Raw genomic sequence first — 23,830 nt, 5'->3', positions numbered from 1 at the left:
CCACACCCAGACGCCCAAGAACGCGGTGGGGGGGCCTCCAGCCAACCAGCCACTTCACCACAGAGGATTGCCCAAAAAAAAGAAGGCTGTCATTCAATAAATTTTAAAGTTGTAAACTTTTCAAGTGCTGTGCTTAAAGTGCTGTGTGGCATTTTCCTTCCCTCCTCCACCACCCCTCCTGGGCTACCTTGGTAGTCATCCCCCTATTTGTGTGATGAATGAATAAAGAATGCATGAATGTGAAGCAACAATGACTTTATTACCTCTGCAAGCGGTGATTGAAGGGAGGAGGGGCGGGTGGTTAGCTTACAGGGAAGTAGAGTGAACCAAGGGGCAGGGGGTTTCATCAAGGAGAAACAAACAGAACTTTCACACCATAGTCTGGCCAGTCATGAAACTGGTTTTCAAAGCTTCTCTGATGCGTACCGCGCCCTCCTGTGCTCTTCTAACCGCCCTGGTGTCTGGCTGCGCGTAACCAGCAGCCAGGCGATTTGCCTCAACCTCCCACCCCGCCATAAACGTCTCCCCCTTACTCTCACAGATATTGTGGAGCACACAGCAAGCAGTAATAACAGTGGGAATATTGGTTTCGCTGAGGTCTAAGCGAGTCAGTAAACTGCGCCAGCGCGCCTTTAAACGTCCAAATGCACATTCTACCACCATTCTGCATTTGCTCAGCCTGTAGTTGAACAGCTCCTGACTACTGTCCAGGCTGCCTGTGTACGGCTTCATGAGCCATGGCATTAAGGGGTAGGCTGGGTCCCCAAGGATACATATAGGCATTTCAACATCCCCAACAGTTATTTTCTGGTCTGGGAATAAAGTCCCTTCCTGCAGCTTTTGAAACAGACCAGAGTTCCTGAAGATGCGAGCGTCATGTACCTTTCCCGGCCATCCCACGTTGATGTTGGTAAAACGTCCCTTGTGATCCCCCAGAGCTTGCAGCACTATCGAAAAGTACCCCTTGCGGTTTATGTACTCGGCGGCTTGGTGCTCCGGTGCCAAGATAGGGATATGGGTTCCGTCTATGGCCCCACCACCGTTAGGGAATCCCATTGCAGCAAAGCCATCCACTATGACCTGCACATTTCCTAGGGTCACTACCCTTGATATCAGCAGATCTTTGATTGCGTGGGCTACTTGCATCACAGCAGCCCCCACAGTAGATTTGCCCACTCCAAATTGATTCCCAACTGACCGGTAGCTGTCTGGCTTTGCAAGCTTCCACAGGGCTATCACCACTCGCTTCTCAACTGTGAGGGCTGCTCTCATCTTAGTATTCATGCGCCTCAGGGCAGGGGAAAGCAAGTCACAAAGTTCCATGAAAATGCCCTTACGCATGCAAAAGTTTCGCAGCCACTGGGAATCGTCCCAGACCTGCAACACTATGCGGTCCCACCAGTCTGTGCTTGTTTCCCGAGCCCAGAATCCGCGTTCCACAGCATGAACCTGCCCCATTAGCACCATGATGCATGCATTGGCAGGGCCCATGCTTTCAGAGAAATCTGTGTCCATGTCCTGATCACTCACGTGACCGCGCTGACGTCGCGTCCTCGCCCGGTATCGCTTTGCCAGGTTCCGGTGCTGCATATACTGCTGGATAATGCGTGTGGTGTTTAATGTGCTCCTAATTGCCAAAGTGAGCTGAGCGGCCTCCATGCTTGCCTTGGTATGGCGTCTGCACAGAAAAAAGGCGCGGAACGATTGTTTGCCGTTGCTCTGACGGAGGGAGGGGCGACTGACGACACAGCTTACAGGGTTGGCTTCAGGGAGCAAAAATCAACAAAGGGGGTGTCTTTACATCAAGGAGTATTTCAGGCAGGACTTCACGGAGGGTTCCAATAAGAAATGGTGCACCTAAGTTATTGTTCTTATTGGAACAAGGAGGTTAGCCTGGCCTCTGATTGATACATGGCTAGATTTACCTCGCTGCACCTTCTCTGTGAGTGACTGCAGTGTGACCTAGAGGAATGAGTCCCCTAGACAGGGGAGGAGGCAAATGAGTACAAAACAAATCTGGTCTATTTCTTGTTTTGATCCACTCCATCTATCTTTTACATCTTTGGCTGGCAGCAGACGGTGCAGAAGGACTGCATGCCATCCACATCTCATGGCTGCTCGGCAGAAGATGGTACAGTACGACTGCTAGCCATCCTCATCTCTTGCCTGCCTGGCAGAAGATGGTACAATACGACTGCTAGCAATCCTCATCTCTTGCCTGCCCGACAGAAGATGGTACAGTACGACTGCTAGCAATCCGTATCGCCTGCCTGCTCACCATAAGACGGTTCAATAGGACTGACTGCAGAACTAAAGAGAATGACCTGGTCAAGTCACTCTAAATTAAGTCCCTGCGCCCATGTCTGTCCAGGCGCTCCCAGCCGACATGGCCAGGAGCACCTCGGACATGACGATGACGGCTACCAGTCGTATTGCACCGTCTGCTGCCACAAGGCAATGGGTTGCTGCTACTGTGTAGCAAAGCCGTACCGCGTCTGCCAGCACCCAGGAGACATAGGGTGACGGTTACCTGAGCGGGCTCCATGCTTGCCGTGGTATGGCGTCTGCACAGGTAACTCAGGAAAAAAGGCACGAAACGATTGTCTGCCCTTGCTTTCACGGAGGGAGGGAGGGAACAGGGGCCTGACGATATGTACCCAGAACCACCCGCGACAATGTTTTAGCCCCATCAGGCATTGGGATCTCAACCCAGAATTCCAATGGGCAGCGGAGACTGCGGGAACTGTGGGATAGCTACCCACAGTGCAACGCTCCGGCAGTCGACGCTGGCCTCGGTCCTGTGGAAGCGCTCCGCCGAGTTACTGCACTTAATGCACTTAGAGCATTTTCTGTGAGGACACACACACTCGAATATATAAAACCGATTTCTAAAAAACCGACTTCTATAAATTCGACCTAATTTCGTAGTGTAGACAAACCCAGGAAGGAGATTCTACCACCTCCCTAGGTAACGCATTCCAGTGTTTCACCACCTTCATAGTGAAAAAGATTTTCCTAATATCCAACATAAACCTCCCCCACTGCAACTTGAGACCATTACTCCTTGTCCTGTCCTCTTCTACCACTGAGAATAGTCTAGAACCATCCTCTCTGGAACCACCTCTCAGGTAGTTGAAAGCAGCTATCAAATCCCCCCTCATTCTTCTCTTCTGCAGACTAAACAATCCCAGTTCCCTCAGCCTCTCCTCATAAGTCATGTGTTCCAGACCCCTAATCATTTTTGTTGCCCTTCGCTGGACTCTCTCCAATTTATCCACATCATTTTTGTAGTGTGGGGCCCAAAACTGGACACAGTACTCCAGATGAGGCCTCACAATGTCGAATAGAGGGGGACGATCACGTCCCTCGATCTGCTGGCAATGCCCCTACTTATACATCCCAAAATGCCATTGGCCTTCTTGGCAACAAGGGCACATTGTTGACTCATATCCAGCTTCTCGTCCATTGTCACCCCTAGGTCCTTTTCCGCAGAACTGCTGCCTAGCCATTTGCTCCCTAGTCTGTAGCGGTGCATTGGGTTCTTCCGTCCTAAGTGCAGGATGCTGCACTTATCCTTGTTGAACCTCATCAGATTTCTTTTGGCCCAATCCTCCAATTTGTCTAGGGCCCTCTGTATCCTATCCCTCCCCTCCAGCGTATCTACCACTCCTCCCAGTTTAGTATCATCCGCAAATTTGCTGAGAGTGCAATCCACACCATCCTCCAGATCATTTATGAAGATATTGAACAAAACCGGCCCCAGTACCGACCCCTGGGGCACTCCACTTGACACCGGCTACCAACTAGACATGCAGCCATTGATCACTACCCGTTGAGCCCGACAATCTAGCCAACTTTCTACCCACCTTATAGTGCATTCATCCAGCCCATACTTCTTTAACTTGCTGACAAGAATACTGTGGGAGACCGTGTCAAAAGCTTTGCTAAAGTCAAGAAACAATATGTCCACTGCTTTCCCTTCATCCACAGAACCAGTAATCTCATCATAAAAGGCGATTAGATTAGTCAGGCATGACCTTCCCTTGGTGAATCCATGCTGACAGTTCCTGATCACTTTCCTCTCATGTAAGTGCTTCAGGATTGATTCTTTGAGGACCTGCTCCATGATTTTTCCGGGGACTGAGGTGAGGCTGACTGGTCTGTAGTTCCCAGGATCCTCCTTCTTCCCTTTTTTAAAGATTGGCACTACATTAGCCTTTTTCCAGTCATCCGGGACTTTCCCCGATCACCATGAGTTTTCAAAGATAATGGCCAATGGCTCTGCAATCACAGCTGCCAATTCCTTTAGCACTCTCGGATGCAACTCGTCCGGCCCCATGGACTTGTGCACGTCCAGCTTTTCTAAATAGTCCCGAACCACCTCTTTCTCCACAGAGGGCTGGCCATCTATTCCCCATGCTGTGATGTCCAGCGCAGCAGTCTGGGAGCTGACCTTGTTCGTGAAGACAGAGGCAAAAAAAACATTGAGTACATTAGCTTTTTCCACATCCTCTGTCACTAGGTTGCCTCCCTCCTTCAGTAAGGGGCCCACACTTTCCTTGGCTTTCTTCTTGTTGCCAGCATACCTGAAGAAACCCTTCTTGTTACTCTTAACATTTCTTGCTAGCTGCAGCTCCAGGTGCGATTTGGCCCTCCTGATTTCATTCCTACATGCCCGAGCAATATTTTTATACTCTTCCCTGGTCATTTGTCCAGTCTTCCACTTCTTGTAAGCTTCTTTTTTATGTTTAAGATCCGCAAGGATTTCACTGTTAAGCCAAGCTGGTCGCCTGCCATATTTACTATTCTTTCGACACATCGGGATGGTTTGTCCCTGTAACCTCAATAGGGATTCCTTGAAATACAGCCAGCTCTCCTGGACTCCTTTCCCTTTCATGTTATTCCCCCAGGAGATCCTACCCATCAGTTCCCTGAGGGAGTCGAAGTCTGCTTTCCTGAAGTCCAGGGTCCATATTCTGCTGCTTTCCTTTCCTCCTTGTGTCAGGATCCTGAACTCGACCAACTCATGGTCACATGACATCCGACGAAGTGAGCTGTAGCTCACGAAAGCTCATGCTCAAATAAATTGGTTAGTCTCTAAGGTGCCACAAGTACTCCTTTTCTTCATGGTCACTGCCTCCCAGATTCCCATCCACTTTTGCTTCCTCCACTAATTCTTCCCGGTTTGTGAGCAGCAGGTCAAGAAAAGCTCCACCCCTAGTTGGCTCCTCCAGAACTTGCACCAGGAAATTGTCCCCTACGCTTTCCAAAAACTTCCTGGATTGTCTGTGCCCCGCAGTATTGCTCTCCCAACAGATATCAGGAAGATTAAAGTCGCCCATGAGAACCAGGGCGTGCGATCTAGTAGCTTCTGCGAGTTGCCGGAGTTGCGAGTCAGCCACACCTGGATCTCCGCAAAGAGTAAACCTTCCCCCCAACTCATTAACCATGCAGCACATGGGGGAAACTGAGGTACACACACTATTCATCCAGAATAGTATGACAAACTCCCACTCTGTCACAACATCCCAGAACGTTTGGGGTTTTTTTGCACCAGTGTTTTATTATTGACTCCTTTTTAGGTGGAGGCCCCTGTCACCCCCAGATCCCTTCCTGCAGCACAGCTTCCTCGGCAGTCATTGCCAAGTGTGTGTGTGCAGCAGCCTGCTCCTACCTAAGGGGGCACTTATTGAATTTCAGCCTATTTACTTCAGACCATTTCTCCAGACTGTCCAGATGCTTTTGAATTCCAATTCCGTCCTCCAAAGCACCTGCAACCCCTCCCAGCTTGGTATCATCCGCACACTTTATCAGCGTTCTCTCTCGGTCACTAGCCAAATCACTGATGACAATATTCACTAGACCGGGCCCAGGGCAGATCCCTGCGGGACCCCACTCGCTATGCAATTCTAGCTTGACTGTGGCCCGCTGGCACGGACTCTCAGGGAGCGGTTCTCCAACCAGGCCTGCGCCCGGAGGCTCCTGGAGGCTGTTTCCCTAGTGTGCTATGAGGGTCTGGGAGACATGTCACAAACCGCATTCAAGCCGAGCTCTGTAATCTCCCCCCAGCCTTGGGACCCGGCCAGAGAAGGATACGAGGGTGGTTTGACACCGACTGTAGCTCAGCCCCTTGCTACCTTCGAGGTGCTCACAGAGCCAATCTCAGCTGTCATTAAAAACCAACCTTTCTGCCCCCCGCAACATTCGAGCTTGTAAATGTGGCCCCCCCAAAGCTGCTTCTTAATGAGCCCCAGCTGCCGGCCCTTCTCCCAACACCTAGCCCCAAGGCAGGTTCTGCTCCCCGCTCCCCCGTGGGAGGCTGAGCACACGCCCCGGCGTGGCCTGTGGTGCCGGGAGGGGTTTGATACCCGCACATGGCCCCTGACGCCCAGTGGCTGGCGATCCCCAGCGTGAGGCTGCAGAGCCTGACCCAGAGCCCCAAAGGCCCCGGGCGAGAGACACCCTGGTCGTTACAGCAGATCAGAGTCAGTCGGATGGGAGAGGACAGCAGGGAGGGCCCTACTCCCTGCCGCCCGGGGAACGTCCTGGTGTTGCCATTTCGCTGCGGTCTGGGCTCTCACGCCGTCCCCGGGCTGCACGGCAGGGCTGGGCGTTGCAGGCAAGGTGCTGGGGACTCATTTGAGATCAGAACGGCCGCACGGGATCGGAGCAACAGTCCAGCCAGCCCAGGAGCCTGGCTTCCGACAGCGGCCAGCGCCAGGTGCCCCAGAGGAAATGGGCAAGGGACCCATCAAAGAGGAGGCCCGCAGGGCAGGCCACGGAAGCCGTCCGAGCCCACTCACGCAGGCTGCCCAGACCCCTCTCCACTCAAGGCCGAGCTCCAAACCTGCCCCCAGGGCTCCTCTCCGCTCTCTCACGTACGTCTCCACACAATGCCACAGACGCCACCCAGGCCTCGTGCCCTCCCACCGGGAGCGGCACCATTCACCCTATTTTGCAGGTGGGGACGCCACGGCCCAGGCTGGCGAGGGGCCGGGCCCAGGACCGCCCGTGGAAGGGGTGGCAGGGCCAGGCACGGGGCCCAGCTCTCGGCGCCCGGTGGAGGCACTGGTGCTGTGCCAGCTGCAGGCGGCAGCGCTGGCCACCCTGGGGGCAGGCGAGGGGCACCATGTACCTGTCCTTGCGCCTCAAGCCCTTCCCGCACTGAACGGCTTCCGGTGCTCGTGCTCCAGCCGGTGAGCGGCCCAGGCCTCCCTGGAGCCGAAGGCCTGTCCGGCGCGTGGGCCCGCTCGCTGCCGAAGCGCTGGCTGCACTGGGCGCAGGGGTGCGGTGGCGGGCGCGGAGGTGGGCGGTCAGGGAGCCGCGCCGGGGGAAGTGCCCCCCACTCTGCGCGCAGGGGAACGGCTGCTCCGGCGCGTGGCTCTCCCGGTGCAGGGGCCGGGCTGCTCGGCCGAGGGGCGCCGGTGGTGCTTGCCGAGCGCGATCCTCCGCGGCAGACTCTTGCCGCACTCGGCGCAGGGGAAGGACGCCTCCCCGGCGTGCCGCAGCGGGCGGCGTTGCAGGAGGTAGATGTAGGGGAAGAGCTGGGGGCAGTGGGGCAGGGGAAGGAGCCCCTCCCGCGCTCCGCCGGCGGCTCCACCAGCAGGATGATCCTGTTGCTGCACTTGGTGGCATTTGAAGGGCTTCGCTCCGGCCAGCTCCATGCGTACCTTGTCCACCGTCCGGTCCCGCAGGTGGGCTCTCTGGTGCGCCGCCAGCCTTCCCACCCGGGTAAGATCTTCCCGCACTCCCCGCAGGGCAGGTTGCACTCCCCGAGGTGGGTCCTCAGCACGTGCACGATGAGGAGGCCCCGCTCCGAGAAGCTTTGCCCGCCGTCCTTGCAGGTATTCGGCACCTTCCCCTGGGGCGCTGGGAGGGCTGCTGCTCCTCCCAGGGACTTCTGGGCTCCCCACGGCTTCTCCTCAGCCCCAGCCCAGATTCCATCACCTGCTGGGCACAAAGAGAGAGACCGGCCGTTACCGCCAGCGCTGTGAGAGGGAAGGAGCCTGGGTCCACAGCAGATTATCGGGGGGAGTTTAGCTAGGAGGAGAAGGGGCAGGCGAGATTTCCCATCCAGGATGTCACAGAGAGAACGGCCAGCGCAGTGCAGCCAGTAACTAGCCAGCAGCGATGAGGTCTGCACTGCGACCGTGGTGGGGAGCTTCGTATCGCAGGGCAATGAGCCCAGCCCCAGACGCTGTCTCAGGGAACGAGACAGCCAGGGAGAGCGTCTCAGCGTCTGAGCGTCCACTCTCAGCCCCAGCCCCTCCCAGCCTCCCCTGACCCGAGCCTTTCTGGGGGAGCCCCTGGCATCGCTCACCCGTGCTGGGGGGCTCAGGAATCGCTCTCTCCTGCCCCTGCTGGGGCTCTTCCCCTCACTCCAGTTCACAGCTGCTCTCTGGCTTGGGGGCCGCAGAGCCTGTGCGTGGAGGGGAGTCACAGGCATGCGGGGTGTTGAGACGTGTCAGGCCTCAGACACGCCGAGCCCCTTGGCCCCCGTCCTGGAGAGGCAGAGCCAGGCGTCACCCTGGATTTCCGGGGCAGGATCATGCCTGCAGGGCTCACTACAGCCACGGATATCATGGGGAGCACAGAGTTGGTGCCTGGGTCTCTCTGGGAGCCGAGATCCTGGGGCTCTGAGGACACAGGGCCCATGGACAGCTGGGGTTTTGGCCAGAGGTGCAGTCTGGGACCCAGGCATCGAACCCCCCTGAGCTGCTCGGAGCCCCAGCCCCAGCGGATGTTGCTCTAGGGCTGCTCCCAGGCCAGGTCCCCCCAGGGCAGCCAGGCTAAGGCCTCGGAGGCACCGAAATGACAGAGCTGGTGAACCAAGCTCCTGGCTCTGTCCCCATGCTCAGGCCACGATGGGAGGTGGAACGGGCACTACCTGGCATTTAGCGACTGGGCACAGGAGCTCCCTGGGGAACTGTGACAAGATGTGCCTGGTCCGCGGGTTGGTCGCTCCCGGCGGGGAGTGCCCAGGAAGTGCCTGGGAGGAGGAGGTCGCGATCTCTGCCATGGCAGAACTTTTCAACCTGCTCATGGATCCCGGGGCCTATGGGCGGCGACGGTTGCCTAGCCGGGAGGCCAGGCGGCGAGCCGGACTCCTTGGGGGAGCACTGGCCAGGCCCAGCCAGAGACGGGGCAGTGGCCGGGGGGGCTTGGAGCGGTGCCCAAGCCTGGGGCTGACGGACGTGGCTGAGCCCTGCTGCCCTGCATGGGGTGGGAGGGGAGGACCGGCTGTCAGGCCCTTCGCTCAGTCACGGGCCCCCTGCCAGGAGTTCGGAGTGGGGGCCAGGACAGGGGGTAACTGGCTATTTGTGCTGCTGCTAAAGAGATGGACAGGGAGCCTCACCCAGCGAGGTGACCAGCTCGAAATTCTCCCTCCTCACGGCCCAGGACAGCTCCCGCTGCCATTCCCCTAACGCCGCCCACTCCACGGGGAGAATCGGACCCCCACGTCCTCCAACGCCATCCGCAGCACAAGCCGCCCCCCACAGCGCCTCCTGGATAGCCGCGCCCAGGCCCTGCACGGTCACCACCCTCCCAGCTGCATTCCCAATCCCCATCTGGGAGCTCACCTCGGGCCCTTGGGAGGGCGAGGCCCCTGGGAAGGAGGGCAGCCGTGGGAGCAGCGCAGGGGCGCTGGAGCCAGACGGTTTCATGGCACTGGCCTCTTCCTCCCCTGCAGTCAAGCCGACAGCAGATGCCCTGGCAAGGGAAGGCCGAGTCTCACGACAGGCTGCCCTGCATGGCAGAATGAGCCAGCAGCTGGGACTGTGGACTGGGACGGAGAATCGAGGCAGCCAGACACCGGCCTGGAACTTGGCTCTGCCTGCGTTTCCAAGGCGACATGGGGTGGGGGAGCCCTTGGAGCCACCAGCTCAGGGCACTGCCAGGAGCACCGCCCAGGCCTGGCACATCTGTCCCGGGCACCCGCCCCTCGCCCCTTACCTGCGCTGGTCGCAGGTCGCTCTGCGTCTCGCACACCTGTCCCCAGTGCAGGAGGACCCTGGAGACCCGAGGAGCCCAGACAAACCGACCATCCCCGACACAGGGCCCGGCTCGGTGACTCGCTGCAACCCAACCGTCCGTCATCGGAGCCTGCCGGGGGGCAGAGAACGGCACCGCGTTATCTGAGCACGCGGGAGAGGCCACCTGGACGGAGCGAAGGCGCGAGCTCTGCGTGGTGACACTGCTCGCAGCGGATGGGGAAGGGCCAGGTGCACCTAGCCCACCTTGTACAACACGGGAAGGGGCTGCAGAGGCCGGGCTCCCAGGTGCACAACCGTCCCATGCTGGAGGGTGTGAAAAGCCCCCACAGCCAGCAACAGAACAGGCTGCCCCAGGCCGGGGCTGCAGGACACCAGAGCAGCTGCCTGCCAGGGGACACCAAGCCTGGAATAGTGGGGGCTGTGGGTCGGGAGAGAGGGGTGTCAGCAGAGCTTGGAGGAAGCCCAGGGCTGGGCTAGCAGGGGGCTGTGGGTCAGGGGCACCGTCAGAGCTGGCGGGGAGCCCAGGGCCGGAATAGTGGGGGGCTGTGGGTGGGGAGTGAGGGGCATCGGCAGAGCCGTGGGGGGAGCCCAGGGCCGGGCTGGCAGGGGCTGTGGGTGGGGAGTGAGGGGCGTCGGCAGAGCCGTGGGGGGAGCCCAGGGCCGGGCTGGCAGGGGCTGTGGGTGGGGAGTGAGGGGCGTCGGCAGAGCCGTGGGGGGAGCCCAGGGCCGGGCTGGCAGGGGCTGTGGGTGGGGAGTGAGGGGCGTCGGCAGGGCCGTGGGGGGAGCCCAGGGCCGGGCTGGCAGGGGCTGTGGGTGGGGAGTGAGGGGCGTCGGCAGAGCCGTGGGGGGAGCCCAGGGCCGGGCTGGCAGGGGCTGTGGGTGGGGAGTGAGGGGCGTTGGCAGAGCCGTGGGGGGAGCCCAGGGCCGGGCTGGCAGGGGCTGCGGGTGGGGAGTGAGGGGCGTCGGCAGGGCCGTGGCGGGAGCCCAGGGCCGGGCTGGCAGGGGCTGCGGGTGGGGAGTGGTGGTTTCTGAACTCCTGGGGCTGGCGATTCTGGGCCATACCCCGCCGGGACCCCATTACCGCAGCAGCAGGCCTGGCTGGGTCAGTGCTGTTCCCACAGCACTGGGTCGAGGCCCCCAGTATGGGCTCAGCCGGGACAAGGATTGGACCAGTCCTGCCCCAGCCTCTGGACATCTTCCCCACTGACTAGCCCCCGGGATCGCATCTCTCAGGGAGGACACCCCACTAAGAGCCCATGGCCCGAGGGAAAACCCCTCCCCCAGTGCTCCTCGCCTGGCCTGGGGATCTTGGGGCACCTGCGTCGCTGTTGGGCTCTGACGTTGGGGCTGGTCTCTCCGAGTCAGGGATTTTCATGTGTGCAGCAGCAAAGAAAGGGAGCCTCACCCAGCGAGGTGACCAGCTCGTAGTTCTCCTTCCTCACGGCCCAGTACAGCTCCCTCTGCCAGTCCGCTAACGCCGCCCACTCCTCGGGGAGAAACCGACCGCCACATCCTCGAATGCCACCGGCACCTGCAACAACACGCGGCCCCATCTCAGCACCGCCGGCTCCGCCGGGATTGAGATCTCTAAGGGACTGAGAATAGCGATGCTGCTCCTCAAACAGCACCGATTTTTGGTCTCTAGCGAAAGGAGGCCCCCGGGACCCGGGACCCGTTAGAGGGGAAAAGCCCTGTCCCCTGCCCCCCTGAGCCAGCCATTCCCCCGACCCTGGGGCGAGCTCAGAGCTGGTGCTCCCTAGAGGGGAAAGGACCCCCGCTCCCCAGGTTACACTGGGCCGGGCAGGTTCTCGGACAGCTGGGCAGAGAGGAGCCGCGAAGGGGCCCGGCAGGGGCTGTTCCCTTCCACCTCGGGAGAGGGGAGCGATGATTCGGGCAATGCAGGAGAAGCCAGGGGCCTGTGAGCCATGGAGAGGCCAGCGGCCTGGCCTAGGAATGGGGCCATGTTGCTGCACCCGAGGCCCACAGCCCACGCCTGGCACGCAGGACGGGAAGGGCTGGGGAGGGGCAGCCGGGGGCCGTCTCAGCGAGGGAGCAGCCAGGGCCAAGTGGGGGCAGGAGCAGGTTCTGGGCAGGGAGCGCTGGGCAGGGCCCGGGGTGGCGGCTGGGGCGACTCTGCCAAGGGGAGCTGGGTGAAACTGCGCACACTAGATACAGGTGGAAAGAAATGGGCACAAAGTGACCCCCGCTTGCGAAGCGTCTTCTGGTTATTCTGCCCCCCGGGACGTTAGCGGCCTGCCAGCCCCCAGCCCAACGCAGCCCAGCGGTCGCCCTGCCCAGTCCTGGCACTGCCCAGCCCTGGCTCCCGCCTGTCTCTGGCCTTTGCTCACCGCGTGCCCTGGGGCTCGAGCTACATCCGCACCGAGCTCTCGGGGCAGGGCCCGGCCGTGGGGGGTCCCGATCCCTGCAGACACCAGGACACGCAGCACCTGGGCGTGTGAACAGGGGCTGGAGCGCTCCTGCGAAGCAGCTGTGCCCGAGCTCCGGCTGCTCCCGGGGGGCCTCCCCGGCCCGGGAGCGGGTCTGCAGGGGCAGATCCCTCCCTGCGCAGGGCGCGGAGCCGCGGACCCCATTTCCTGGCCTCCCTGCGCGGTGGGGACGGAGCCGCCCAGGAGCGCAGGGCCCGGGGCGCCTCCGGGAAGAACAGGGCAGCGTGGCCCTGCTCGCGCTCGGGGCATGCCGGGAGCTGTGGTCCGGTCTGGTCCGGTCCGGGTGTGTTGTGGGAAGGAGCCGAAGAAGCCCCCCGAGTTCCCATGGAAATAGACGTTGGGGTTTCAGCGACCCCAGCTAAATGAGTCGCTGACCCCGCCCCGCCCCCAGGTTCTTTCCTTACCAGGGTTTTGTTTTTTAAAAATGAGTTTTGGTTAAAAACCGTCGATTTTCCCAAGCCTGCCTGCGAGCAGCACGTGAGAACCCGGACCACGGGGCTGGCCACATTCGGGTGCCAGGTTTTCATTTAAAACAAGCATCAGAAACCTCCCCCCTCGTGAAATGGGGCTGGAAAGGGGTCCTGCAGGGGGAACTCCCACTGGGTTTTCATTGGAAACAGGAGTGTAGCACACAAAGCCGGCAGCCCCCCTGTGCCAGGCCCGCCCGCCGCCAGCTCAGGCTCCCCTGGGCTGCCAGAGCGAAACAGGCTCCAGGGCCAGGATCCAGCCAAGATTTGGCTTCCAAGCCCCAGGGGTTTCTACCCCCTGGACCTCATTCCCACTGGGCCTTGAGCCTGGCACTCACTGACTCCTGTGCCAAATGGGCACCAAATGCTACTTCCCCTCTTGCCTCAAAATCTTGTGGCGGCAAGTTCCACTGGTTAACAACACTGCCTTTAGTCAGGTTTAAACAGGCTGCCTCTGATTTCCACGGGGTGTCTGTCTCCCTTCGGGTTTTCTATCACATCCATCAGTTGTGAAATGAACGGCCAGTCAGTCCCATCGGAGTGATTTCCCTGCCCTCCTCCCCCGCCAGCATCACATCACCTGCTAATTTGGGGTCACCGTGGTGGCTGTCGGTAACTTCTTGATCTGCCCAAATGCCTTGTTGAGTTCTGCAGCCCCACACCCACTGCAGCCCCGTTTTAGTGATACTGGATTGTTTGGCTTATTCCTGTAACAAGTTCGGTAGAAACTTTCCTTGTTAATAAGCCAAAGCTAAAAAGGACCCAGTTCAGGGGTTCTTAACGAGGGGTCCGAGCACACTGGCCTTCCCTGCTGCTGGATAGGAGTGGGGTCCTGCTGGGAAAAGAGAGTCATGCAGGACCCCCATCTAGTCCAGTTACCTGGTGCCTGGCACACTGCCAGCGTTAAAGCACAGGACTGTGCCAGGCACAAGAGTCTCTGGGTCGGAGCTTCCCCCATCTGTCAACCACCCTGAGTCAGACGCTGGGGTCTGTGAAACACCCATTTCTCTGTTTCCTTCTGCAGTCCAACCCCTGCGGTGATCAGCCCTCGGAAAGGCCACAGCCGCCAGCTGTCCAGACTGCACCGCCCGGCTCCTAGCCTAGAGACAGCAGCCGTCCCTGAGGCGTGTTCCTAGTGTAACCCACACACCTCCCGGGGGGGGCGGCTGACCCCTCTAGGGGCACCGAGACCACTTAGAGATTAATGGGTCTGCCACAGCCTTAGTTAAGGGCCATGTGGTTTTTAGCTCATTGATTCATGCATCTAGCACCAGAGATCCCAGATTCGATCCTGGCTGATGGTGACCGGGGTCTGTCGGCGTTACACTAGGAAGGTGTTTTCGAGGCTCACGCAGGAGCCCCTTCCTGCTGCTAAACAAGGTGTTTTCGAGGCTCACCCAGGAGCCCCTTCCTGCTGCTAAACGCTGTTTCATAAACTGTGGGCCCCCTTTTTATTTATGCAACCATCAGCCAAGTGTCCGAGGCTCCATGGTGATCAGTGTCCACCCAGGGGTGGGTTACTGCACCTCGGACTCACTGCAACATAGGAATTGCCAGATGGGATCAGCATGAGGTACGTCCAGCCGGGTCCCATCTTTGACAGTGGCTAGAACTAGGTGCCTCACAGGAAGGTGTTGAAACCCCACAGCAGCAGGTGTGGGTGTCACGGAGTGTGGGGGAGTCCAGGCCCTGCACCCCTCTTCCTGGGATTCACTGAGACTCTCAGCCAGCCAGTAAAACAGAAGGTTTATTGGACCACAGGAACACAGTCCAAAACAGAGCTTGTGGGTACACCCAGGATCCCTCAGTCAAGTCCTTCTGGGGGAGCAGGGAGCTTAGACCCCAGCCCTGGGGTTCCCTGTGTTCCTCTCCCCAGCCCCAAACTGAGACTAAACCCACCCAGCAGGTTCCCTGCTGCAGTCTCCGTCCACATTGCTGGGCAGAGGTGTTACCTCCCCCTCCCCCTCCTGGCTCAGGTGACAGGCTCTCAGGTCTCCCATCCCCAGGGCACATTCCCAGGTCAACACTCCCCCCTCCCTGCTGAGTCACATCCTCACATCTCTCCCCCCTTCGAGACTGAACTGATCGGGGTCACTCTAACCGTGACCTGGGGAAGTTCGGGGCCCCCTCTCCGGGACAGCGCCTCCGCTATCAGGTTGGCCCTTCCCTTCACATGGACCACGTCCATGTCCTAATCCTGCAGGAGCAGGCTCCATCTCAGGAGCTTGGCGTTGGCTCCTTTCATCTGGTGCAGCCAGGTCAGGGGAGAGTGGTCGGTGTAGACGGTGAAGTGTCGCCCGAAGAGATAGGGCTCTAGTTTCTTGAGGGCCCACACCATGGCCAGGCACTCCTTCTTGATGGCCACGTAGTGTTGCTCCCGGGGTAGCAACTTCTTGCTCAGGTACATGATGGGGTGTCTCTCCCCCTTTTCATCCTCCTGCATTAACACTGCCCCCAGTCCCGTGTCTGAGGCGTCGGTGAACACCACAAAGGGCTTGGCAAAGTCTGGGTTTGCCAGAACTGGGCCACTGACCAGAGCCTCCTTCAGTGCCCGGAAAGCCTCCTGGCACTGCTCGGTCCAGACCACCTTGTCTGGCTTCCCCTTCTTGCATAGCTCCGTGATGGGGGTGGCTATGGCGCTAAAGTGGGGCACAACTCTTCGGTAGTATCCTGCCATCCCAATAAAGGCTTGGACCTGCTTTTTGGTGTGGGGAGCGGGCCAGTCTCTGATCACCTCCACCTTGGCTGGTTCCGGCTTTAGGCGGCCGCTCCCCACCCGATGGCCCAGGTAAGATACTTCAGCCATCCCCACCTTGCACTTCTCCGCTTTTACAGTCAGCCCAGCCCCCTGGAGTCGGTCCAGCACTTGTCTAACCTGGGACACGTGGTCCTCCCAGGTCTGGCTAAAGACACAGATGTCGTCAATATACGCCACGGCAAAACTCTCCATCCCTCTCAGTAGCTGGTCCACTAGGCGCTGGAAGGTGGCCGGCGCTCCCTTGAGGCCGAAAGGCAGGGTCAGGAACTCATAGAGCCCCAGAGGGGTGATAAAGGCCGATTTCAGCCGGGCATCTGCATCCAGCGGCACTTGCCAGTAGCCCTTTGTAAGGTCCATGGTGGTAAGGTACCGGGCTCCTCCCAGCTTGTCTAGGAGCTCGTCCGGCCTGGGCATGGGGTAGGCATCAGATACAGTGATGGCACTGAGCTTCCGATAGTCCACACAGAACCGGACCGACCCATCCTTTTTGGGGACCAGCACCACCGGCGAGGCCCAAGGGCTGGTGGATGGCTGGATCACCCCCAAAGCCAGCATGTCCCGGACCTCTCTTTCCAGGTCCTGAGCAGTTTTCCCTGTGACACGGAAGGGGGAGCATCTTATCGGCGGGTGTGACCCTGTCTGCACCCGGTGGACAGTCAGATTAGTGCGTCCAGGCTGGTTGGAAAACAGCTGTCGATATTGATGCAGCACTCCCCTGACCTCAGCTTGCTGGGCAGGGGTTAGCTGATCCGAAAGAGGAATTGTTTCCAGGGGGAACCAGCTCTGGTCCCAGGGAACAGATCTACTAAAGGGTCATCTCCCTGCTCCTCCTAATGTCCACACATGGCCAACACCACATTCCCCCTGGCATAATATGGCTTCATCATATTCACATGGCACACCCGGCGGTGGTGCGCCCGGTTCGACAGCTCCACCACATAAAGTTTACCTCGCTGAGCTGCTTGACAACCTTGAAAGGGCCCTCCCAGGCGGCCTGTAGTTTATTCTTTCTCACGGGGATGAGAACCATCACCGGATCCCCGGTGGCGTAGACACGGGCCCGCGCCGTGCGGTCATACCAGACCTTCTGCTTCCTCTGGGCTCTGGCCAGATTCTCCCTGGCCAGGCCCATGAGTTCAGCCAGTCTCTCTCGGAAGATCAGGACATACTCCACCACTGACTCTCCATCGGGAGTGGCCTTCCCCTCCCACTCGTCTCTCATCAGGTCCAGGGGGCCCCTCACCCTCCTGCCATATAACAGTTCGAAAGGCGAAAATCCGGTAGACTCCTGGGGCACCTCCCTGTACGCGAACAGCAGGTGAGGTAAGTACTTGTCCCAGTCCTGTGGGTGCTGGTTCATAAAGGTTTTCAGCATCATCTTTAGCGTCCCATTGAACCTCTCCACCAGCCCATTGGACTGGGGGTGATAAGCTGAGGCCCAGTTGTGCCGGACCCCACATTTCTCCCACAAGCACCGGAGCAGGGCCGACATGAAGTTGGACCCTTGGTCTGTCAAGACTTCCTTGGGGAACCCCACTCGGCTGAAAATGGTCAGGAGCGCATCGGCCATGGTGTCTGCTTCAATGGAAGCTAAGGGCACTGCCTCGGGGTAGCGGGTGGCAAAATCTACCACCACCAGAATGTATTTCTTCCCCGACCGGGTCGTCTTGCTGAGAGGCCCCACGATGTCCATGGCCACCTTCTGGAAAGGCTCCTCTATGATGGGCAAAGGTCTCAAAGCTGCTTTCCCCTTGTCCCAGGCCTTCCCCACCCTCTGACAGGGGTCACAGGATCGGCAATACTGCCGGACCGTGGTAAAGACCCCGGGCCAGTAAAAGTTCTGTAGCAACCTCTGCCGGGTGCGCCGGATTCCCTGGTGCCCTGCGAGGGGGATGTCATGGGCCAGGTACAGGAGCTTGCGGCGATACTTCTGGGGGACCACCAGCTGCCTCCTGATCCCACAGGACTCCACTTTCCCTGGGGGAGCCCATTCTCGGTACAGGAACCCCTTCTCCCACAGGAGCCTCTCCTGGCAGCCTCTCCTCATGGTCCGTCCGACACTGAGGTCGGGCAGGTCCCTGAGCTTCCGCAAGGAGGGATCTTTCCTCAACTCGGCCTGGAACTCAGCGGCTGGGGAAGGGATGGGGCCCGGTTCCCCCTCAGTGGCCAGGTCTGAGGCCTCAGCCTCTCTGAGCCGTGCCCCTCGGCGCTCCCTCCCCACCAGGGTAGGGTCCTGTGCCTCCAGTGTGGTACCCTCCCCAAGGTTAGGGTGCAGTGCCCCTCGCCGGCTCTGGCTATGGGTCACAACCAGGGCGGTCTGGGGGTTGCTTGGCCAGTCCTCTAGGTCTCCCCCCATCAAAACCTCAGTGGGCAAATGGTGGTGTACCCCCACATCCTTGGGGCCCTCCTTGGCCCCCCATTTCAGGTGTACCCTTGCCACAGGCACCTTAAATGGGGTCCCGCCCACCCCTGTCAGGGTCAGGTAGGTGTTGGGCACCACCCGATGTGGGGCCACCACCTCGGGCCGGGCCAGCGTCACCTCCGCGCCCGTATCCCAGTATCCACTGACCTTCCTCCCATCCACCTCCAGGGGAACAAGGCACTCTCTCCGGAGGGACAGCCCCGCGCCCACCCTGTAAACCGAGCCCCCTGAGTCCAGAGCCTCCAGCCCTCTGGCGGAGCTGGCCTGGGGTACTCTTCCCTCCGGAGCAGGTGGTAAACTGGTAGCCCCCCTTGCCTGGGCCGTCTGCCCCTCGTCCAGCTGAGTCCCTACCCAGTTAACCCTGGGTAGGTTGGGTCTGCTCAGTCTGTCCCTGAGCCTGGGGCACTGGGTCCGTACGTGGCCTCTCTGGCCACAGTGATAGCAGCTCAGGTCACGTTGGTCCCCTCGAGCAGGTCAGAGGGGCCCGACGCCAGGCGTTCCCCTTGGGAGGGGGTTCTCCCTATTTCCCCGCTGGGAGGCCCCCTGGTGACTCTCTCTCTGCGTCGTGGGGGGCCTGTTCTTTTGGGACTCCTCCGGCTACCCCCTGACCGACTGTTCACAAACTCGTCGGCCAGCTGCCCTGCGTGCTGGGGGTTCTCTAACTTTTTGTCCACCAACCACAGCCTCAGGTCGGAAGGGCACTGTTCATACAGTTGCTCCAGTACGATTAGGTCAAGCAGGTCCTCTTTAGCTTGGGCCCCAGCTGTCCACTTGCGGGCATATCCCTGCATCCGGTTGACCAGTTGTAGGTAGGTGACCTCAGGCGTTTTACGCTGACTCCGGAACCTTCTCCGGTACATCTTGGGGATCAGCCCAAACTCACGGAGCAGGGCCTGTTTGAATAGTTCATAGTGCCCTGCCTCCGGCCCTGTCATCCGGCTGTACACCTCCACGGCTTTGGGTCCAGTAAGGGGGTGAGGAACTGGAGCCTGTCTGCAGGGTCAACCCTGTGCATCTCGCAGGCATTCTCAAAGGCCGTCAGGAAGCTATCTATGTCCTCCCCCTCCTTATGCTGGGCCAGGAAGCACTTATCAAAGCTCCTTGCAGTCTTGGGTCCCCCCTCACTCACCGCAGCCGGGGCCCCACTGCTCCTTATTCTGGCCAGCTCCAGTTCATGCTGTCTTTGTTTCTCCTTCTCCTGACACTCCCTCTCCTTCTCCTCCTGCTCATGTTGACCTTGTTTCTCCTCATGTTGACGTTTTTCATGATCCTCCAGCTCCCTCATTTTCATCTCCCTCTCCCATTCCAGCTGCATCTGCTCCAGGGATGGGGAGCTCCGCCGGGAAGATCCCCTGCTGGCTGCCGGGGTCAGGGTGCCCTTGGTATTCGCTGGGCTTCCCCCAACCCCTCCCCCAGACATAGGTAGGAAGGGTCTCGGGATGTCCTCGGCAGCAGTCTGACCCCTCCCAGCCCGGTCAGGCCCCAGGGCCCACGCTGTGTCCCCCGGGCAGCTTCCCTCAGGGACAGGGATCGGGCCATCCAAGCGATCGCTTTCCTCCAACTGGGCAATCAGCTGTTCCTTGGTGGACCGCCCGATGTGCAGCCCCCTCTGCCTGCACAGCTCCACCAGGTCGCTCTTAAGGCGTTTAGCGTACATCTCCCTGCTGGCCACTCGCAGGCCTGGGCAGCTTTCCACGGTTTCCAGGAAAAACCCCTCGTGTGCCAGTCCTTCTTGAGGTCACCCCCTCTTTGCCAGGGTTGAGCTGCAGACTCCTCCGCCCCTGGGACCACTCGCTGCAATCCCGCGGGGGACCCTGTTACTGCAAAAGTCCTTCTCTCTGGTCACACATTCCCAGGGGTTAACCGCCCCCTGAAACTGTCTCTCTCTGAATCTTCAGCATGCCTGGTCCCCGTGAATCCCCCTTCGTTTGACTGCTCCCCAGTCACTTACTGCAGGAAGCGCCGTTCATGGGGTGCAGTACATCCCACCACTGCCACCAGTTGTCACGGAGTGTGGGGGAGTCCAGGCCCTGCACCCCTCTTCCTGGGATTCACTGAGACTCTCAGCCAGCCAGTAAAACAGAAGGTTTATTGGACGACAGGAACACAGTCCAAAACAGAGCTTGTGGGTACACCCAGGACCCCTCAGTCAAGTCCTTCTGGGGGAGCAGGGAGCTTAGACCCCAGCCCTGGGGTTCCCTGTGTTCCTCCACCCAGCCCCAAACTGAAACTAAACCCTCCTAGCAGCTGTCTCCTGCATCCTGTCTTCACATTCCTGGGCAGAGGTGTTACCTCCCCCTCCCGGCTCAGGTGACAGGCTCTCAGGTCTCCCATCCCCAGGGCACATTCCCAGATCAACACTCCCCCCTCCCTGCTGTGTCACATCGTCACAGTGGGATAGTCTGCTTTGCACATGGATCTGACCCTCTCTCTAATAGCCAGAGCTTGGCTTGATCCCAGAAGCTGGAGGTCTAGTGCCCCTTCCAACATTTTCACCATTATTTCATTCACTGCTCTGCCTATTCTTGTTATCCAGAGAAACATCCAATCCCTTTTTGATTCATGCTCAATTCTTAGCCTCAACTAGGTCCTGTGTCAGTCAGTTCCACAGGCTAGTTATGTCTCCAGTAAAAAAAGAAAAGGAGTACTTGTGGCACCTTAGAGACTAACGAATTTATTTGAGCATGAGCTTTCGTGAGCTACAGCTCACTTCATCAGATGCATACCGTGGAAACTGCAGCGGACTTTATATATACACAGAGAATATGAAACAATACCTCCTCCCACCCCACTGTCCTGCTGGTAATAGCTTATCTAAAAGCCATTTCCAGCACAAATCCAGGTTTTCTCACCCTCCACCCCCCCACACAAATTCACTCTCCTGCTGGTGATAGCCCATCCAAAGTGACAACTCTTTACACAATGTGCATGATAATGAAGTTAGGCCATTTCCTGCACAAATCCAGGTTCTCTCACTCCCTCACCCCCCTCCAAAAACCCACCCCCATACACACACAAACTCACTCTCCTGCTGGTAATAGCTCATCCAAACTGGCCACTCTCCAAGTTTAAATCCAAGTTAAACCAGAACATCGGGGGAGGGGGGGGAGTAGGAAAAAACAAGAGGAAATAGGCTACCTTGCATAATGACTTAGCCACTCCCAGTCTCTATTTAAGCCTAAATTAATAGTATCCAATTTGCAAATGAATTCCAATTCAGCAGTTTCTCGCTGGAGTCTGGATTTGAAGTTTTTTTGTTTTAAGATAGCGACCTTCATGTCTGTGATTGCGTGACCAGAGAGATTGAAGTGTTCTCCGACTGGTTTATGAATGTTATAATTCTTGACATCTGATTTGTGTCCATTTATTCTTTTACGTAGAGACTGTCCAGTTTGACCAATGTACATGGCAGAGGGGCATTGCTGGCACATGATGGCATAAATCACATTGGTGGATGTGCAGGTGAACGAGCCTCTGATAGTGTGGCTGATGTTATTAGGCCCTGTGATGGTGTCCCCTGAATAGATATGTGGGCACAATTGGCAACGGGCTTTGTTGCAAGGATAAGTTCCTGGGTTAGTGGTTCTGTTGTGTGGTATGTGGTTGTTGGTGAGTATTTGCTTCAGGTTGCGGGGCTGTCTGTAGGCAAGGACTGGCCTGTCTCCCAAGATTTGTGAGAGTGTTGAGTGACAGTGTTCATTATCATGCACATTGTGTAAAGAGTTGTTACTTTGGATGGGCTATCACCAGCAGGAGAGTGAATTTGTGTGTGGGGGTGGAGGGTGAGAAAACCTGGATTTGTGCTGGAAATGGCTTTTAGATAAGCTATTACCAGCAGGACAGTGGGGTGGGAGGAGGTATTGTTTCATATTCTCTGTGTATATATAAAGTCTGCTGCAGTTTCCACGGTATGCATCTGATGAAGTGAGCTGTAGCTCACGAAAGCTCATGCTCAAATAAATTCGTTAGTCTCTAAGGTGCCACAAGTACTCCTTTTCTTTTTGCGAATACAGACTAACACGGCTGTTACTCTGAATCCAGTAAAAAAGTATTTCCACTGATCAGTTTTGAATGTCTCAACTTTTAATTTCATGCAAAGTCCCGGCATCCTTGAGTGAGGAGATGAGGGAACAAGGGGACAGCAGCCCCCAACCTCCTTGTCTAGGCCAGTCGTTATTTTATAGACTTTGGTCACGTCCCCTCTCCTGCGTCTGCTCACTGCGGTAACCATCCGAGTCGGTCCTATCTCTTTGCAGGGGAGTTTTTCCTTTGATCCCTCTTGCTGCCCTTGACTGACCCCCTCTCATTCTGCCCTAGACTGGCTACAAGGGGAGCCCCGGGCTGACACAGGATCCAGAGGTTGGCAGCACCACTGATCGGTGTGAAGGGAGTCGCATATTCCCTCTCCATCCCAGGCCTGTTGAATCCCGACATCACATGAGTGTTTCTGAACCCCAGCAGCGTGTGGAGCGGAGATCTCCATCGAGCTATCTGCGGAGATGCCCAGGCCCTGTCCAGGGCTGAGCCGGGTCACCTGGACCCCCGTAGGCAGACGGGGAGGTGCTGTTTCCCCATCTAGCGTGTCTTACTCTGCATTCAATGAGTACGGGTTCCCTGTGTGCCCATTCGCCCAGCTGGGTCTGGGGTCTCTGAGCCCCTCACAGCCCCTTCTGCACCAAACTAACCTCCACGCCTTTGTGTCACTGGCAAACGTTGCTGCTCCCATGCCATGCCCCCAAATCACTGGTTAATATACTAGCCCGGAACAGAGCCCACAGGCCCTGCTGGTACCCTTCTGTCGGGAGGAAAGCTGGCCACTCCTTCCGCCATTGAAGGCAAGGACACGCCAGCCTGTCCTGAACACACAGGGCCTGGCCCTCCCTTGCCCTTTGCTCTGTGACCTCCCTCACCCTGGGCACCAGATCAGAAAGCGCCAGACCCCTCTCAGCACTCCTGTAGGTGGCTGCACAAGGAGCAAGACGAGGAAACACCAGCCCCCGGGTACCGAATGTACCACGGCCGACAGGGAGCCTGGGTAACTGTCTCCTCGAGCAGCAATCTGTCTGCACAGGCCCTGGCCTGGGCTCTGTGGGGCACCAACGCATAGGCCTGGTCACAGCCCCCATTAGCCGGCTGCAGGCCGTGCAGCCCGACAGCCCGAGCACAGGAGAGCTGGTGCCTCCATTCCTCGCCTGCAAGCCCCTGAGTTTGGGCCCTGTGTTCCTGCTGCAGGAGCTGATGGCATCGCCAGCCACGGGGCAGGGGCAAGCCGGCAGCTCCCAACGTGGTTTGAGAGCGGGGGGGAGAACAGGACCATCCCTGGGATGGGGGCGAGGAGGAGGGGGAACCGGGTAAACCCTGTAGTGTCTGCCCCTGGGAGCACCTCCTTGCTGCTGACATAAGCCCTGCCCTTCCCAGCCAGCCCCCTACCCATCTCTCCCCTCCTCCCCAACCCCGGATCTCACCGTCTGCTCACACTAGGAGAGCGCACATGAGTGGGACAGGTGCTGGCTGGCTCCAGGGGGCCCCTGAGGGAAGCCCAGCACCCCGGGAACAGGTTCTGGAAACGGGCAGCGTGATGCAGTCCCTGTCCCCAGCCAGCCCCGCAGGGCTGGCGAGCTGTGCCCTGCCAGAAAGCACAGGCACGAGGACCATTGCCCGGGGGCAGAGCGGAGAGCAAGGCCCCTGTCCTTCAGTGGGGCTCTGACCCCATTGATATCCCATATGCCCTGCCAGCCGCG

The sequence above is a fragment of the Eretmochelys imbricata genome, chromosome 2 (genome assembly GCF_965152235.1).
Source record: "Eretmochelys imbricata isolate rEreImb1 chromosome 2, rEreImb1.hap1, whole genome shotgun sequence".
NCBI lineage: Eukaryota > Metazoa > Chordata > Testudines > Cheloniidae > Eretmochelys > Eretmochelys imbricata.
Note: the sequence above shows the minus strand (reverse complement) of the source record.